General features: G+C 36.8%; 1 pseudogene; it reads right to left on the reverse strand.

Annotated features, from left to right (window-relative positions):
• Window positions 1-9,821: 9,821 nt before the first annotated feature.
• LOC145798173 (uncharacterized) lies at window positions 9,822-15,951 on the reverse strand (annotated as a pseudogene).
• Window positions 15,952-21,023: the final 5,072 nt, after the last annotated feature.

A 21,023-nucleotide genomic window follows, 5' to 3' on the forward strand; every position in this document is an offset into this window, starting at 1 on the left:
TTACCAGTTTAACACATTAGCAGATATTCAGTCATAACGTAATCACACACTTAACATGCTCATGAGATGCCCTAATCACTTTCTAGGACACCCTATAGCTCATTTGGACACGTGTGTGCGGTATAACTCGTGGTTAAGTATCGCTCTGATACCACTCTGTCACGACCCAAACCCGGCCCTATGGGTTTAGCACCGTAACCGGCCAGTAATCCGAGATTACCGAAGGCCTGCTGAACAGTAATACAGTAAAACAGAGTACAGGGCCTGGCGGAAGCCAATACAGTAAATAAATAGTGTCCATTGAGCTGTGACAGTCTGTATGCAAAAAGGCTTTTCACACATTTATACATAAACAGTACAGAACAGTATTCACAATATTCACATCCATTCAACTAGGGACTCAACCCTACAGAACAGTACAGAAAACATTCCGCCTGTACAAAACAGTACGGTCTATACAAAACAGTAAAACAGTACAGAAGGGGGAAAAACAGACAAAACACCCCCAAGCCATAGCATGGCAACTCGGAACCTCACAGTGAGGCACAAAGGCTGGCTTGACAAAACTGGAGTAACCCTGACGCCTCTAGCTGCGGTCTGGTGCCTGTACACCTACATATATATATGAGCAGTGAGCTAAAGCCCAGTGAATAACACAATATGTAAAGAGGTTAAGAATGAATGTCCTTACAGTATGAAAACAGTTCATTTCAATCAGTCATTCAGTTGTTCAGTACAGTAAATAGTCATATGTGGTACATCCATTAGCATAACAGTAACAGTAGGTCTTAAAAGACCGAACAGTAATGATGGCCATCGGTCAGTAAACAGTAGTGGTTCCACGAGGGAACCGACAGAGATCTCTGTGACAGTAACAGTAACAGTAAACCGTAGATACTAAGGATGCCACAGTACAGTTCAGAAATAAAGGACATACATTCATTCAGTAAATAATACCAGTTCAGTAAACAGTTCGGTTCAGTATTCAGAAGATAATCAGTTGAACATATCTTTACACAATTGTTACTCACAGAGTTCTGGGCTACAGTATGCTAGAGCGTGTCTCCCCAGTTGCCAACCCTACACAGTTAACAGGTTGAACACACTAAGCTACACAGTTGGGAAATCTCATAACTTAATCCCTAATTTGCCTTGGTGTGTTCTACATCTATATCCTCAATAAGATGCCTTAAACTAGGCCTAAGAATGCCTAGAATGGAATGAGGATGCAAAGATGTACATTTAAAAGCATTTTCAGAAAAACAGAGTCCCGCTCGAGCGCACGTTTCCCCGCTCGAGCGGTCATGCAACAAAGGTACCCGCTCGAGCGTAAACTTTCCCGCTCGAGCGTACTGTAAAAGTACTGGATGGGTGAAATCTCCGCTCGATGCCCGCTCGAGCGTAAGGTAAAACAGTGCAGAGATACTAGATGCTCGAATTCTACGCTCGAGCAGCACTTCCTCCGCTCGAGCGGAAGTGCAAAATCTGGAAAACCCAGATTGCACCTCCAAGTTCAAAACCAAGTTGTTAACAACTCAAAACCGATCCCCTTGGGCTCATTTTCTGGAAAACTCTTATAAACACATAGAATATCATGTTTCAAAGCTCAATTTTAAGAAATCAAAGCCCAAGGTGAGTCAATTAAAACCATAATCAAACCCATTTTCAAGAATATGAAGAACATGCAAACATGCAAGGATTTAAACCAAATCAAAGCTTCAAAGCTTGTTCAAATGAGCTCATTCTTTTCAGAACAAGATGAAAACATGGTCTACTCTTACAACATGGACATGCATGTAACCATTTACCATGAATTCAACTCAAAACTCATTAATTCAACCATGCATGCAAGAAATGAGCTTCAATTCACCATTAATGACCCAAATCATGACTTAGTTCTACAATGAAGCATGAACCATGCAAGAACTAGTTCAATAGCATCAATAAGAAGATAAGATCCTTACCTAGAGCTTGAATTAGAAGACTAGGAGCTCAAATATGCAATCTATACTTCAATTCCTTCAATTCTCCAAGCAAAACCCAAGGTAGAATTCAATTCCTCTCACTCTCTCTCCTCTCTTCCCTCTTGGTCGGCAATGAGAAGGAAAATGGCTGAGGAAATGTTGTTCTTGGCTCAAGTATGTGAGTGAGATAGTGGCCCACTCAATGGCAAAACAGTAATTAAGTCCAACTCTTCAATTGGCTTATTTAATCTAATTTAATCATACCTAATCAGTTTTCAGAAAATTATACCATAAAATCACATTAATTATGAGGGTCACGGAACATCAATCGGTTTCCAGTTCGGCCGCCGATAAGGCCTTCAAATAGCAGTTTAAACATATAAACATGAACAGATAATCAGACAATCAAACAGATAGAATGCAATTAACTAACATATACTCAGTCAATTCAGTTTCAACTTCAGTCAGTCGGTTCAGTATTTCATTCAGTTCGATTATCAGTTAGTTATCAGTCATTATCAGTTTCGTTTAACAGTAATCGGTGATTAACGGTAATCAATCGGTCATAAATCAGTAAACAGTACGAGGGTTGTTACACCTACCCTAGTTCTTTTGTATAAAGTGTAGAGCTTGGTGTAGGCTTCATTTCAATCTGAAAATCTTTGGGTTTGGAGCATTTCGAGTTTCATCATCTTCTCCATTTGGTCTCTCCATTTGAGATAGGGATAACCTACTCCTTTCTATGGGTTTTGACATAGATATTATGTATTTTGTATAAATGGTGGATCATGGTGATTTTGGGAAAGCTAGGGTTTGTTATGAGGTTATGAAAAAGGGGGTTTTCAAATGTTAAACTCCATGTGTATGTGAGACCTTGGGAAATAGGATTATTGTTGTTAAATTGATGAAATTGAACCCTAGGGTTGATAATGGAAAAAGGAGAAAAATGCCCTAATTATGTTGAATAATTAATTTGGGGAATTGTGAAATTGGGTTGGAAATTGTGAAATTGGGAAATTATGAGGTTGATTAGTGTAGTTGGATAAATTAATCACTCACCTATGAAAATGTTGTTATTTTATCTGTTTAATGCATTTATTATCTGTTTAGAAATAATTGCTTTAGGCTATCGGTGGAAGATAGTCTTGATTGTTGTAGACACTGTATGTTGATTAGGGAAAAGTGAAACTAATCACTTGTAATATGTCATTGAATATGACAGTTAGAATAATACATTGAATATATGTATTGATTGATCATTGTATATGATTGAATATTTAAATACATTGTATATATATCTTGTTTGGGAGGAGATAGGGGATGTACTCCATGGTTTGAGAGAAGATAGGGGATATACTCTCAAACCTGTTTGGGAGGAGATAGGGGATGGACTTCATTGATAACTAAGTTAGCCGGAGTGTCCAGGATGAAAGTCCCGAAATTCTACTTACGTTTGCATAACGTAGGTAATTGAAGTATTGGAAATGTTTTTGACATGAGTTGTAGTCTCATTTGAATTGTGAACAAAGAAAGTGTTTTAATATGGGATGTAGTCTCATTTAATTGTTTGGCCAGGTTCTGAGCCATGTTTATGAATTGAATTTGTTAAGTAAAGGAAAGTGGAATGAAACATGTACATATTTGTCGTGGAACTGGATTGTGTTGTAAGTTGGTTTATAAGTGTTAGCCATTTATCAAATGCTAATGTTTTAGTTATTGCTCATATCTGGTTTAGTATATCTCTGCTGGGCTTTGGCTCACCCTATATGGGACATCATTTTCAGGTTTAGGTGATATGCCACCTCCAAGGACGTAGCTTGAAAAGTTTTGGGAGTTGAAGACTCTTTTGGTCGTTTTGTTCTTTTGGTATTACATGTAAATTCAAGCCAAGGGCTTAAAGTGTATTTGAGTTAGTACTCTCTTTTTGTAACCAGGTGTTGGCTTGAAAAGTTGTAAGCCCGTAGCGCATTTACTTTTGTTGTCAACATGTAATACTTTGGTAATGAATACTCTGATAAATGGAAATTATGCTTTATTCTCTTATGTCTATGCATGTTAAGAATGTGGATTTATATGTTTTATTTTGGAGGCGTTACATGCCATAGTCAGTGGGAGGTTATTCGGTTGAGAGAAATCTTTGTAGATTAACTCCCGAAAACCAATATTTTGCGCATAAATTAAATTAAATTCTGGATAATTGTCACCTGCGGCGCAAGAGATGATTACGAGCATAGCAGATTTTCGATCTTACGACTTGTGTAATATTGTCATTATTTAATTTAGATTTTTGTGGTAAAATTATATTATGCTAATCAAATTAATCCCAATGCGAATTTCTCTCTAAATTGATTTAGCTTATGGAAGTTAATTTGGTTGACCTAGACTTAGTAGAGATGTTCAAATGTGAATAATGTAATCCCATTTTTTAGATGAGCAAAAATCTTAGAGACTTTAGGTCAAACCTTAATTGAGCCAAAGTAAGGAAGCATGACTCAAAGTCGTTGTGGTTTTGTTGTCTTGTTTGGCATAATAAAAACTAATGTGTGCGCTATGGTTAGCGGTACGCTACGTAGTTTTGGTTGGCTAGTTTTGGAGTTATGAAATTAGTAAGCCCTCAATAGATCTGTATATGATCTTGACTAATGAGCTGCGCGGATTGACTTTGTACTTTCACTTGTAATGATATTGCATTATTGGACGAAGTAACATTCAAGAGTCACGTCATCCAAGAAATGCGAGCTTAAATGAATTAGTCATTAAGTGTAAGATGAGTAGCTAGTATGAGCAGTGTTTTGTTCTCTACCCAACTATTGGGAATGGATGGAGCAAAATTTCACGCACTATAATAGTGTGCATTAAAGTATCACTTGAAGTTAAAAGATTAGCGCTTAGTAGCAGCAAAATCTATTAACACTAAGTGAAAAGATTAGCGCCAAGTGGCTGCAAAATCTATTAGCATTGCCAACTTGTCTAAGTCTGGACACTTAATGTTTCCATACTTGAGTGTGAGATATGAGGAGGTGCTTCTTTGTATGGTTCCTTAGCTAGGCTAACGTTTTTGAATAATGTTTACCACTAAACGCAAACGTTGCAACATAGTAATAAAAAGGTCAAGGCTGACAAGGTTGTTATGACTCTAAGAATTCGACACCTAGCTCGTGAGAGCATTGTGTTGAATTAGACTCTTTAGCCTAATTCACGCTTAAGTTACTTCGGGAGTTGTCATAGATTGATAGCTTATTCTCTCCTTCTTGTGGATAGTAGAATTAATTGCAAGTAACTATAAAGCAAGAAACAGAGATGGCAAGAGGAGTATCGTCATCTTTCAATTAGATGCAGTAAAGTGTATAGAGAATAAAATTAACTTGAAAATGCAGGGGATTAGCACTTACTAGTAAAATTTGCGACTTAGGCGCACTTAGTATCTCCATGACATCCTTTTATGATCTAGTGAATATGAATTAGTCGTGAGTCATTACCTAGTTGGGCCTAAACCTTTAAAACTTGTCTTCAAAAACTCACACATTAGGATGATTGGAATTAGTTTATGACATTGGTATGAACCGGTGGCTTATTATACTTAATCACATTAATGAGAAGATACATGGATGTTTTGAGTAGGCCCTCTTGGGCCCACTCGCTTGTGACATCCTGCTCTCATATGAATGTGTAACTTTGTTCGCAATGGTTGCGCACAAGTAAGTAGGAAAGCCGTAGAAGGTCATTTGTATTGGCACATTTAGTCCACTATGATATTTGTAACTAGATATGTGTAAGGGTATAATAGCTAAGCCTCAATCTCGACACATTTATAGATTATGATACGCATCTGAGTCAAGACTATTTGATTTCCCATAAGTCAAAAGTTTTGAGATGATTTTTGACATTGTACATATGAGGTCGAGATCAATTAGATAAGAGCTTTTGTGCTTTTAGTTTTGACCAAGGTGGCGAGTATCTATTTGAGTTATTTTTTAGAAAGCTCTATGAAGAGAAATGGATGCTTAGAAAATTGATTATTCCTAGTACTCAACAACACAATGGTGTAGTAGATATAATGAATTAAATATTGTTAATGTTAGGTGGATAATGACGCAAAATGTTTTCCAATTGGGAATTGCACTAGTTTGTTGCCTATATCCCTAACTAAGTGCTCTCCATATTAGATTTTACACTCCATTTGAGTAATGGGATAGCGGAGAGCCATCTATGGACGATCTGTAACCGTTAAGCAGCTTATCTTTATTTTACTTCTCGTAAGGTTATGAAGTTAAGACCTAGGGTTCTATAGCGCATTATTGTATGCTATCTTGTAAACGCATTGGGTCATGTGGCGCATTATTGTATGCGGTCATGTAAACCTTCCGGGTCATGTGCATATAGGTAAGCAGCTTTGTGGTAGTGTAACTAAGTCACATAAAGTTTTCTTAGTAAAGGTGACGTGAATAGAGTTTTGGAACTCTATAAGATAGAGAATTCTAAGCATAGCGCTTTTATGTAGCCTAGTTGAGAATGGAAAGAAATTTCCAATATCCTAGGGACAGTAGGAGCGATGTGCCTACTAATGGATTACTCCATTATAGAAGAATACTCTACATTCTTAGTTGCGTGGTAGCGAATGTGAAAATTTTCCACGTCATCACTGGGTGATTGAGAAGGAAACATTCATGATTGCTCCGCAAGATGATAAAGAGCCTAGGATAATGCCAAAGGCTCTAGTCCCTTGTTTTCAGAAAGTGGATCAATGTTGCGCAGTTTAAGACAAAGTCTTTGAGGATTAACAATTTCTATAATTTGGTTGACTTTCCATTATGACGCATAAGGCTCGCAAAATACTGAAAAGTCGCACCATTGAGAAAAGTGTAGACCATGAGAAGACTTCCTCCTGGGGAGTGAGGTTATTTTGACTTAGGCTATGATTGACATAAGTTCGGAACATTGATTTGTGGACATTGTGACCCAACTTTCTCGTCAGAGAATTGGATAAGTAGATCCGTAGGGATTTACCTTCTGCTTTTATGGTGAAAAGTTAGGAGTGCAAAAAGATTGTTAGTTCCAATAAATCTTTTACAGCCTAAAACAGTTATCCAAATAGTGGTTCTTAGATTTCGTCAAGCCATGATAGGCCAACGATGATCGATGAAGACCACTGAAGCGTGATCAATGGTCCAAAAGAAGTTTTTCCTTACTTAGTCATTATGAGCCAAGAATTTATAGGGTTGTCGCCACCTAGGGTGGGCAGTCCTCTATTTTAGATATGATGGACATGGGTGATGTAATTTATATGCTCGGATGTACGATCCTTAGGGATTGTTTTGGGAGAATTCCTATTTTGTCTTCGATGACTTACATAAGGAATATCCTAGAACGATTCTAGATGCAAAATTGTAAACCCATTGACTTACCTATCGGTAAAAGCCAGAGCCTTAGCTATTGAGTGAATCCTCGGATTGTCTTTGGGAGAAACAGATGACCTATATTCCTTGATCTTTTTTTTGTTGTGAGAGCCTGAAGTACGCTATGTGGGCGTATTCGGCATGATAAGTGTTATCTTTGGTAAATGGTCAACTGAGTTGTTTAGACATTGACCATGCTCATTAGATTGTGGATAAAATGCTTTACTAGTAGTATATTACTTTGCTCTTTGTAAGATTCAATGCGCTAGTTGGGCGTATCTACGCTAGTTGGGCGCATCCAGAATGAACGCAAATTGGTCACCAAAATATCTTTAGAGAGGTAATTACGCAAGAGGTAGTGATCTTGAATCACTTCAAGTGAGGCGCACATAGTGGATTCAGTTATATATACTTATCGCAAGAGGTGTTGATAAGGCTTATGTTTGGAATCTAGAATTGCGCAAGCTGTGGTCATTTAAAAAAAAAAAAATCGATCACTTATTTGTTATTACATGATGGGTTGTTGACATTATTATGGTTTGTGTCATAATGATTAGCAGATGATGATGTCAGCAGGCAAGATTGACTCACTCACACGAGCAATCGCCCTTAGCGCTTGGAAGCGAGCAAGGATGAAACTAGTAGTTTATTTTTTAGAGCCAAGAAAGGCTTAAATTATCTACTATGTATGTCGCCTTGGTTACAACTAAGATGAGGTCGTATTAAGAACCAAATATGGATATCAGTACCCACTTTCCATGTTGTGCTTGTTATGATTAGCCAAATGCGAGATCTCATTTGGCGCCTGGAAGGCGAGCAAATAGAAAATTCGGGTTAGGCGCTAGAAAGCGACTAGACTAAGATCTGTACGGTGTATCGAGTATGACGTCACTCTTTTGGAAGAGTTACTTCATCGTAACATGTATTCATACTACATGTGCTTGGCGACCAAGTAATGAGGTGAGAGAATGGATCCTTATTTCCTCACCGTGTGGGTCTTACGTGTCATTATTGATATGACTTTCATTTATGTACCATTTTGTGACTTTTGACTATGTCATAAGGTAAGGGGTTGATGTTCTGCTACTTTGGTATGTTGCCTGCGGTCATATATGATTCGGCCTTAAGGGACATCACTGGGAAAACGGTCAATCCTAAACTAAATGGCATGAGGGCAAAAGGAAGATCATCTAGTATTACACCACTGTTGTATATTCATTGCCGGCAACTCACATCACTCTGTATGAGAGGCGGATTGAGTGTAAATATATTACAAGAATTGAAAGGGTCAAACATGCTCTTTTTTGAGGGATTAGAGATGTTTTATTGGACCGGTGTTATTAGATGGGTCTGGGGTATATGAGACACTATTTTTATTCTTTTTGAGTTGATGTCTCTATGATGGCTCATTTTGAGTTTCTAGTATAGAGCTCCTACATGCAGGTATTCTTAACAGTCGCACGGTGCATTGGCTAGTATGAGATTGTTCATTTTTTGGAAGATTGAGATAGAGATGTGGCAGTGTCATGCCAACTCATGTGCGAGTAGGAGATGTTAGAAATTGGGCGCCTATGTGGCATGACCCTTTGAACCTTTTGAACTTGAACCTTTTGAATCTTATCTATGTAAGTTTGAATTTGAATTCAAAACTTATTTGGATAATCATTCAGGATATCTACATTTATCATATCAATAGATATAGATGGATGGATAGATAGATATTGGTTTATATATATTTAATAATATGTATCTGATATGATGTGAGATACGTATATCGGATACGTTATGTGATTTTTACCCATAACTTTTTTTCCCAGACTCTCTCTTTAACTCTCTCCCATATGAGAACAATCCAGCCTCTACACTGTGACTTGTGTGGGTGATACTCATATTGTAGTATCACTCCACTGCTGGGCTGGTTGTTCACATCCTGGAAGCACGTGACTTACCCACGAGATTTTTCGCTTCAGGTTCTATCACCTAAAGGTATGACTATGAAATTTTCCATCCGCTGCGTCATAATACTTTTTGATTTACAACTTTTTTATTTGAATTTACACACTCATCGCGTGTGCCTCGACCACTAATATCCCCAAAATAAGTCTTCTTAATTACATCATCGACTTCTCTACTTTAATCTAGCCCGCAAGTAACACCAAAATCCTAAAACACAACTCAAACATGAAGCGTGCTAGCAGATTAGAACCTCCAAAGCAATGGAATCCTTGTAATCAATGTCCATGGCCTTCAACTATGAATTGATCACGTGATACTACTATTTAAAATCTTGAACTTCAACAGCTGAAGCAATAGGAGCGTAACATAGTGAGACAAAACTTAAAAAACAATTGGACAAAACTAGTTTTTCATCATAGTAATCACACAACTTCAATTAATTGATGTACATTGCAAAACTAACAAGTTCTCTATCCAGCCAAAGGCTAGCATAGAGGCCTTAGGCTTAGGCAGTTGGCCTGAAATTCTTTCTGGTAAAAAGGATTGGTTGCAACGTTCTTGCACATGTGCCAAACCATTTAGCCTACATATATTTGTTTCCTCCATCGACCCATGTGCATCTTTCTATCCTTCATGCAATTCTTGGCTGATGAATACTGTAGAAAATATCAATCTCTCATTTCTTGAATTATCAGTGATACTAGATCGCTTATTTATACATCTATACGACTCATATAATCTATACAACAGATATGTATCTAATAACCTAACTAACTAGTCTAATTGATTTACATGTGTGCTAATGACTGGTAACAGATCTTCTAACAAATTCTCTAACCACCATTGGTGTGGTTAGCAAAGCAGTTGAGCTGCATGGTAAACTACTTTGACTTGAGCTGATGGAATTGATAGAACTCCTCTTGAGTTGAGTGAGAGTTGGGCTGAACTGAGTAGGTTTAGGTGCTGGGCTGAGTTAAGTAGATTAAGACGTTGCAAAGTTAGTATCCGCAAGATCCCTTGGAAAGCGAATAGGGTGAGAAGGACACGACACAAGCTTGGCTTTAAGATACAAAAATCAAGATATGGAGAGAGGCTTAGTAAAGATGTCAGCCAGTTAATCAATGGAAGGAATATACTGAAGGAGAAACTTTTTAGCCAAAACCTGATCATGCACAAAATGGCAGTCTACCTCAATTTGTTTAGAGCATGAGTGGAAAAGAAGAATAACTGAAACATTATCACACCAGAGTGTAGGAGGCACAGGAGAGAAAATAGACAGATCATGAAGAAGCATACCAATCCAAGCTAATTCAGTAGCAGTATGAGCAAGGGACTTGTACTCTGCCTTAGTGGAAGATCTGGAAACTGTAGCTTGCTTTTGGGTTGACCAAGAGACAAGATTACTGCCAAAAAATATGCCATAACCTGAAGTGGATTTACGGTCAATGGTATCACCGGCCTAATTGGAATTAGAGAAAGCATGAACATCAAAGGAACTAGGAGAATAAGTTAGACCATGAGCAAGAATGTCGTTGACAAATCGAAGCAATCTTTTAATAGTAGCAAAATGGCCAACTGTGGAAGAATGCATATGTTAGCAAGACTGATTGACTACTAAAGGAATATCTAGTCTAGTGATGGTAAGGTACTGAAGAGCACCAACCAGACTACGATAAAGGGCAGGATCAGCAAATAAGTGATCCGCATTAGGAGGAAGAGTGGACTTGACAGAAATGAGAGAGGAACAAGGCTTACATTCAATTAAACCTGATTTCTTGAGAATGTCTTGAGCATATTTGGTTTGAGATAAAACATAACTTGAGGAATGGTGGTGATAGAAATGCCAAGAAAGTAGGATAGATCACCCAGTTCTTTCATGGAAAAAGCAGTGTGCATATGAGAGATAAGTGACTGGATATGAGAAGGATTATTGCCCGTAAGCAATATATCATTAACGTAGACCAAAAGAATAGTGAGGTTAGTGCCCAATTTTTTGAATGAACAAAAAAGAGTCAGACTTGCTATTGTGAAATCCCAGAGAGAGAAGATAGGTTGAAAATTTGAGTAACAGGCTTTGGGGGCCAGTTTTAGGCCATACAAAGCTTTCTTGAGATGACAGACATGGTAAGGATGAGCTGAATTGACAAACCCAGGTGGCTGAAGCATAAATACCTCTTCTTCTAGGATGTCATACAGGAAAGCATTAGAGATATCTTACTGTTTTAAGGGCCAGTTATGATGAAAAGCCAAGCAAATCAAAATTCTAATAGTGGGAAATTTGGCCACTAGGCTAAAAGTTTCTTGAAAGTCCACCCTTCTTGTTGAAGGTAACCTTTGGCAACAAGTCTAGCTTTATGCCTAGCAATTGTGCCATCTGAATTTATTTTAACCCGATAAACCAACTTGCAACCAATAGTATTTTTATCTTAAGGCAAAGAAACCAAGGACCAAGTCTATTGTTTATGTAAGGCATCAAATTCTTCTTGCATAGCTTTATACTAAATAGGGGAAAGAAGAGCTTCCTTATAGGAAGGAGGTTCAATATTAGAATAAAGAGAAGGAGAGACAACAGAAGGCTAAGGATGAGTGTAAAGAAAACAATGTGAAGAAGACTCGGATCTAATTAGCATGGGATGCACATTAGAAGAAGAAGGAGGAGGAAAAGGCAAATTAATAGAAATAGAAGAAATGGGAATAGGTTGAGGTGCAAGAGAAGGATTAGGAGGTGTAATAGGTTGAGAGGAAATAAAAGAATGAGAAGGGATAACAGAATGCTGATTGGAAGAAGTAGGACTAGGAGCAGCATAAGAAGAAGGGGAAACAAGATTGAAAAGAGAAACATATGGAGAAATAGTAACCAAAAGAAGGACTGAAGTTGAGGTAAAGAAATGAGAGAAGAAGAAGAAGAAAAAGAAAAAGTAGCTGCAAAAGGAAAGACATACTCATTAAGATGACATTTCTAGAAAGAAAGATTTTTCCAGAAGTAGAGTCAAAACATTTGTATCCTTTAGCAAAAGGATGATAACCAAGAAATACACAAGGAAGAGATTTAGGGTGTAGCTTATGAAAGAAGTATGGTTGTAGCCAAGGATAACAAAGACAACCAAACACCTTGAGAAAAGAATAATCAGGAACATGATGAAACAAGACTTCAAATAGAGATTTATGATTTAATTGAGTGGAAGGAAGTCTGTTAATCAAGTGAGTAGCTGTAGCTATGGCCTTAAACCAAAATTTGAGAAGCATAAAGGAGTGATGAAGTGAAAGACAGTAGTCTCTGTGATATGTCTATGCTTCATCTCAGCAGTGTCATTTTGTGGTGGAGTATAGGGGCATGAATGTTGATGAACAATTCCATGAGTTAAAAAAAAAAAAAATCATTTTAGTATTACAATATTCAGTACCACCATCAGTGCAAAGGATTTTCAAAACAGTCTCAAATTATTTCTCAGGATAGGCTTTAAATTCTAAGAATTTATCATACACTTCACTCTTGTAAGTCAATGGATATAACCAAGTGAACTTACTGAATTCATCAACAAAAAGAACATAATACTTTAAAGTAGAAGAAGAATGAAAAGGGCCTCATACATCACTATGAATAAAAGAAAGAGGCTTATTTATAGTGGTATTTGACAAGTGAAAAGGAAGGTTATGGCTTTTGGCAACACAACAATCTACACAATCTAGACTATCACAATGAAAAGAGTTCAGCTGCAAGTGATGTTTGAGATGATGAAACTTTAAGGATGAAAGATGACCTAATCGATTATGCCAAAGAATAGCATATTCAGGACTAGTCTTAGTGATGTAAGCTTGGGAAATAGATAGAGCTTGGGAAATAGATAGAGATGAAGTAGATATGAGCAACTGGTAAAGACTATGGATGTTAGTTCCCTTGTGAAGGACCTTCTTGGTAAATTTGTCCTGAATCACAAAGTTAGAATCATCAAAAATGATAACACAATGATTATCCTGAGCTAATTTTTGAACTAAAACTAGGTTGAAGGAAATAGATGGTGAATGTAGAATATTTTTAAGGTGGAAGGAATAGTGAGGAGTAGGTAAAAGTCCATTACCTGTATGAGTAATAGGCACCGAATTTCCATCTCCAATAGTAACATGATTTGCCCCTTGATATGGTTGATAGCATGTAAGATTAGACAAGTCATTAGTGATATGGTTAGTGGCAGCAGAGTCCAAATACCATGGACCTGGAAATCCAGAGGAAGATGCATCATTAGAGGAAGCAACAAAAGCTCTAGATGTGGAATTAGGCATAGTATGTGAATCCTGATAATGAGGAGAAGACTGGGAAGATTTATAATAAAAGTCCATTCTATGCCAGCAATTAAGAGCTAAGTGACCAGATCGGCCACATATTTGACAAACTAGATTAGATTGAAAGTGAGAAGAAGAATATCTCCCTCTGCCTCTAGTAGAATTGCTAGATCTGCCATTGCCATTGCTAGATCGGCCATTGCCTTTATAAAATCTGATTTCTCTATTACTTCAACAAGAATTTCGATCTCTAGAATAGCCAAAACTATAGCCTCTAGGTTGAAACTGAGTAGAAGATTCAAGACAAAAGCTTTTCTTCACTAAGAAGAATGCAACTGTTGGTTCTGACATCTTCTTAGTCTTGGTATCGATATGAACTACTTCAGAACATAGGAGAGAAGACAAATCTTCTATGGAGATAGTACTTGATCTACCTCGAATTATAGTTTTAAATGTATCAAACTTATCTGGCAGACCATTCAAGGTTAACAGAACAAGATCCTCATCATCAATAACTACTGAAGCAAGAGCCAATTGATTGACAATCTCTTGAATCTTTGAGAGATACGCCTCCATTGAATCAAATTCTTAACAACAAAGTTCAATTTATTCTTAAGTTGATGAATATGAGATTGCGAAAGTGAAGTGAATTTCTTATGGAGTGCAGACCAAACTTCAGTACAGTGATGAAATTGACGAACAATTGAGTAAATGGAAAGAGATAAAGTGGCAGTAAGACGACTCAAGAGATGTGCATCGATTAAGGTCCATTGAAGAAAATCTAGATTAGCAGATTCAATACCAGTATTATCAATGACTGTAGAAGAAGGACAAGGACCTGTACCATCAACATATCCAAGAAGATTGGTAGCATGAAAAATGTTGGAGATCTGACTTTTCCAAATGATAAAGTTTGTTGAATCCATCTTTACAGTAACAAATGAAGAAAGATCAAAATTAAAAGAGTTAAATTTGATGGAATTGAAGACGAAATAAATGAAGTGGTAGCCATTGTTATCTTGCTCGTAAGAGCTCAGAAGCTTTGATACCATGTATAAAATATTAATCTCTCATTTCTTGAATTATCAGTGATACTAGATCACTTGTTTATACATCTATACAACTCATATAATCTATACAATAATTATGTATCTAATAACCTAACTAACTAGTCTAACTGATTTACATGTGCGCTAATAACTGGTAATAGATCTTCTAACAAACTCTCTAACCACCATTGGTGTGGTTAGCAAAGCAATTGAGCTGCATGGTAAACTACTTTGACTTGAGCTGATAGAACTGATACAACTCCTCTTGAGCTGAGTGAGAGATGGGCTGAGTTGAGTTGAGTAGGTTCAGGTGCTAGGCTGAGCTGAGTAGATTCAGGTGCTGCAGAGTTAGTATCCTCAACAAATACATTATCTTAATTAGGGCTTGTAACTTCTCAACCTTACTAACAAATACTTCAGGCAACTAGCAAATTAAATTGGTTGTAATCTTCATTAGCTTTGATCATCTCAAACTCGGCTCTAAAATTCAACTCGATAACCACTCTCACTTCCCTTTTGTTTGAACTAGAGTCATCAAACACTTCCAACTAGGTGTGCTCCCCTCGCAAAAAAATGTACAAACTATTTTAGTAACACGATATATAAATTAGTATGTACTCCTGGTGTAGTACATATTAGATGGGGCATGAGAGGAATATTGTTATGTACCTTTGGGAATATCTAGTGAGCTCCTCCACTTAGATTTGCAAATGGCACAGTTGTAAGCTTGTAGCAGCCTTTTGAAGGCGGTCGAAAATTTCTCTTTGCAAGCAATTCCGGCAACCATCAACCTCTGGTCTTCAACAAGTGCAACTAATACCACCCAAATTTAAATCTTGAGAGCTTCTTTTGTGGCATGCTTGATTTTTGTTTCAATTGATGTTGTCCTACACAAGGCTGCCTGCCAAAACAAAAAAGGATCATATGTTAATTCAATATTTGACAACTTCATATGTCCCTATGAACAAGTAATTTGCATACCGAAAGTACCCTTTTCCCAACATTAAAATTAATATACCCGGAGAAGTTAGTCCCTAGATTCCCAAAATGCCTTGTCCTCCTCAACACTCTTGAGATTATTATTTATGGATGACTCATCGACATTCACATTTCATTGACATTCATGTCGTCTAGGCTACCATAATTGATACTTTCGTCGAAATTGCAAGAGTTATCAGAGGACACGACACCTTCTTCTAAAAACTAAAAAATCAAGATGACAAGATTTTCTTGTCTGCTAGAGTATTTAACAATCTCATCAGGATCCTTGCGATAAATTAGGATTTTCACGGTTGCTCCAGCCATGGACTTTGCTATTGTTGTAACTTTACCCACACAAACCCCTATTTTCAGGTGTTAGCTTGTTACCACTAGGGGTGGTGGTGGAGTGGAAAATTGTCTTTTTTCTACACAAGTGAGTAAGGCTCAACTCCTGGGGCCACAACTAGTGGCCCGTTTTTTAAATGGTGAAGCTAGCTATGTTGTACTGATCATGACTCTGCCTCTTGTGTTGGGGATTGATGCATTCCTCTCTTACTTTGGTGGTGGGTTCTTTCCTTTAGGTTGGGATAAATATGACCTACACACCGACGCCTAAAGATTGCAATGACATTGTTAATAAACAATTTTTTTTGGTTAAAAAAATATAGTGTAAATTTATTTTGTTTTGTTTTGTTTTATTGTATGAATCATTAGTTGATGTGTTAATGTATTTATAGTATGAGTCCAATGTGGACCAACGAGTTGCGGCGAACATGGCAAGCTAGTCTTGCTCACGTGGCATAAAAAGACTACTAAACTAAAGAGTAAAGTTAGAGAGTCTAAATATTATACCAAAAGTTTTACCAAATGTCTCACATTGGTGTGGAACCCACACAATGTGAGTCCCATGCAGTTGAGGAGTTAAAAATTAAATCAAAAGAGGCAGTTATTAATTACAATTTTTTTTTAACCAACAATAAGAAAATAATAATAATTTTTGAATTAATATTAAATACAAAAAATTAAATAAATTGTTACAAAAGTATTTCACATAAAATTTTACAATTAATTTCAAGTAAAATCGAAAAGAAAGTATTAAGTGTAACTAGTGTATCATAGACAATGGTAAAAAGTCATATATTTAAGTTGTAAAATAAATTATATAATGGTAAGATAAATCAAATTTTTACAAAATTTGAGTAAAAATTTCATATAATAGTGATATCACGTCATTATTGATATATGATATCACCAACCAATAGTAAAACAACATATGAAGGGTGAACTCCACATGCAAATATAACTAACTGTGGAGAAGTGTTTTGGAAATACTCCAGGATCCAGTCAGACGTCGGGGTGTCAGAATTAGCACTTCGACGGACAAGTTAGTATGCTCTCAAGTTTACTTCTATCTCAAGTTATTTTCTATATTCTCACATACCTCTCTTTGGTTGACGTTCCTCTTTTTATATTATCTTTTGGGCCCAAGAGTCGGGCTCACTCTTAATCTCGCACTTAATTGCTACTCAGCCTTCCGATTGCGTGCTGGTTTCCATTCGGCTCTTCATATGGCCAACTGTACATTCAGCTTCAAGAGCCCTTAGATTATAGCCGATTTGACTTCGGCCGGATGTCTTCAAATATCTTGGCCTTCCTCAATATATCATTATTCAGCCCCCACACTAGCACTCTAGTAATTTTTACATATATATAGTACGATTAATTATATTTGCATATCAATAATGATGGATATTGCCTTTATATTGAGATTTTTTCACAAAATTATCCTACATAAAAATATAATTCGTTATAGTCACTTTATTTTCAATAAAACAATCACTATTATTTTCATAAGTTTAAAAAGGCCTTTGATATTTTATTCTAAATATTATTTTTGTTTAAAATTTTATTTATATACATAAAAAAAAAAAATCCAGCGGGAGCCATGACCCCCTAGTCCCCATGTGGCTCTGTCACTGGTCCCATGCGAGTTTTACATCCATATGAAACATTTGATAAAATTTTTAGTAAAATTTTCAAGACCTCTAACATTTTTGCTAAACTAAAAATAGTGAAAGAGTTTTGGATCAGATAGACACCAAGTCAGCTTAGCTCAATAATATCTTATGAAGTTGTCAATGTCATCAACATCTTCCTAACAATAAACTATACATTTACTTATCATTTAACTATTTTATTCATACATATTTGTAATAATGGGTTAATGCCGAAATTTTAAATTGACATATAAACTAATAACAATATATGATGATTATAGTATTAGTCTCGACTATACTTAGAATTGTGTTTTAAAATGTTTAAAGATTATGTGGGGATATATTTTCTGAGTACCAACACGTGGCAAGGTGATGCCGACGTGTCAGCCGAGGTGCTACGTGTCCTGGTCGTGACGCCGAGGTGATCTCGGCAAGGCCGAGGTTATCTCCGAAGATATCGGAATCCGAGATAAGTGGATAAGGGATAAGAGTCCTAGAATGAAAAGGGAACTCAACCTGGATGAGGGATAAGAGTCCTAGAATGAGAGAAGACTTCAGTTTGTATTAAGATAAGACTCTTAGAGAGTTTATCCTAATCTTACTGGGAGTCCAAGATTAGCAGTAATCCTGAGTCCATAGAAGTTAGGCTTCTATTGGGACTAGGTTTATGTTGGCTATAAAAGAGAGGCACCTCCATGGGTCTAAGGTATGCTTTTTAGGCTCAAGCTTGTGAGTTGAATAATTGATTATCTTTGAGAGATATACTGACTTGATCGTTGGAGTGCCCCCGAGTGGACGAACCACCGCGGGATTCTTATATTTCTGTTGTAGGTCAGTCAGGCGCCATCTATTCTGCCAGTGCTCTCCAGCTGAATTACTGAGTTGGCAGTGTGGTCAGAAAATTTCCCATACAATTTGGCGCCGTCTGTGGGAAAGAAAGAAGAATAGATGGCCAATGACGGACAGAAGGATCAGACTTGAGACAACGCTCCTGCTGGGAATGGGAGATCTATCAACCTCGATGTTGAAAGGGACAATAACAACACAGAAACTCGTGACCAGAGTCACGGAGTAAAAGACACCGGCCAGGAAGGTGACGGACCAAAGACAATAGATCGAAGCGGATACTACAACGAAGATGACCTCCATGTATGGAAGGATAGATACCTGCGGAGGAACGAAGACCCTTCCAGAAGGGATGCAAAGACAGGGGGCGTGAGCGCTCCTAAGGAGATAACATTCAAGTATAGAAGAACTCATCCTGAGTAAGCAGATCCCGGATTCTAGATCCTGGATCCCGAATCCGAGAAGACATGATCTCAGCCTAGACAAGTAGGCCCGAGAAGACGAGAACTCAACCTAAGTGAGCAGATCCCGGATTCCAAATTCCGGATCCTAGAAGACATGATCTCCACCTAGATGAGTAGGTTCGAGAAGAGAAGAGCTCAACCTAAGTGAGTAGATCTAAGATTCTAGCAGACAAGATCTCGGCACTTAAGTCCGAAAAGAGAAGAGCTCAGTGAGCAAATCTCAAATCCCAGAAGATAAAAAAGAAAACACACAAGGTTGGACTGCAGTTAGCCAGGTTGAAAACCTTTTATAAGGTTCGCAAAGGAATATGTGGAAGCCATGTAGGGGGCACAGAGAAGAAGAATATGTTTACCACTTGTTAAAATTTGTAGCAATTTACAAGTTGGTTAAACCGAGATGATGTTTACCACTTGTTGAAATTTGTAGCAATTTACAAGTTGGTTAAACCGATATGATGTTTACCACTTGTTGAAATTTGTAACAATTTACAAGTTGGTTACACCGAGATGATGTTTACCACTTGTTGAAAGTTGTAGCAATTTACAAGTTGGTTAAACCGATATGATGTTTACCACTTGTTGAAATTTGTAGCAATTTACAAGTTGATTAAACCGAGATGATGTTTACCACTTGTTGAAATTCTGTGTGAATTTACAAGTTGAAGTTAAACCGAGATGATATTTAACACTTGTTGAAATTCTGTGTGAATTTACAAGTTAAAGTTAAACCGAGGTCATATTTAACACTTGTTGAAATTCTGTGTGAATTTACAAGTTGAAGTTAAACCGAGATGATATTTAACACTTGTTGAAATTCTGTGTGAATTTACAAGTTGAAGTTAAACCGAGATGATATTTAAACACTTGTTGAAATTTTGTGTGAATTTACAAGTTGAAGTTAAACCGAGATGATGTTTAACACTTGTTGAAATTCTGTGTGAATTTACAAGTTGAAGTTAAATCGAGATGATGTTTAACACTTGTTGAAATTCTGTGTGAATTTACAAGTTGAAGTTAAATCGAGATGATGTTTAACACTTGTTGAAATTCTGTGTGAATTTACAAGTTGAAGTTAAACCGATGTGATATTTAAACACTTGTTGAAATTCTGTGTGAATTTACAAGTTGAAGTTAAACCGAGATGATGTTTAACACTTGTTGAAATTCTGTGTGAATTTACAAGTTGAAGTTAAACCGAGGTCATGTTTAACACTTGTTGAAATTCGGTGTGAATTTACAAGTTGAAGTTAAACCGATGTGATGTTTAACATCTGTTGAAATTATGTGTGAATTTACAAGTTGAAGTTAAACCGAGATGATGTTTAACACTTGTTGAAATTCTGTGTGAATTTACAAGTTGAAGTTAAACCGAGGTCATGTTTAACACTTGTTGAAATTCTGTGTGAATTTACAAGTTGAAGTTAAACCGATGTGATATTTAACACTTGTTGAAATGTTGTGTGAATTTACAAGTTGAAGTTAAACCGATGTGATATTTAACACTTGTTGAAATGCTGTGTGAATTTACAAGTTGAAGTTAAACCGAGGTCGTATCGGAAGAAGATTGGTTTAAACACTTGTTGAAATTCTGTGTGAATTTACAAGTTATAATTAAACCGAGATTATGATAAAGGAAGATAGTTTAACACTTGTTGAAATTTTAAGAAAAATTTACAAGCTGAAGTTAAGCCGAGGTTATGATAAAGGATGATGGTTAAACACTTGTTGAAATTTTTGAGAAAAATTTACAAGTTCAAGCAATATCTGCGTACTTGCCGAGACTACCAGGCTGTCAAAACTTGAAATATGGAAAACTGAAGTCTTGATAGAAGACATTGAGAAAGTGGCAAGTCCTAAGCAACACTTGTGAAAATATTTGTTACAATATTTTCAAGTGTTAGGACAAGGCCGAGATGGGCAAGATTAGAAGTTGTGACAGAAGTATTTTACCCGAAGAGATTGCACAGTCAAGGTGTACTTTGAAGACATGCAAATTATTCTAAGTATAAAATCATATAAGAGTAGAAAAAAGAAGACATACATTCAAAGAAGAAATCAGAGAAATGCATTTAAAGAAGAAAGAAGGCAC

Source organism: Camellia sinensis, chromosome 8, assembly GCF_055761805.1.
Source record: "Camellia sinensis isolate YWXY chromosome 8, ASM5576180v1, whole genome shotgun sequence".
NCBI classification, from domain to species: Eukaryota; Viridiplantae; Streptophyta; class Magnoliopsida; order Ericales; family Theaceae; genus Camellia; species Camellia sinensis.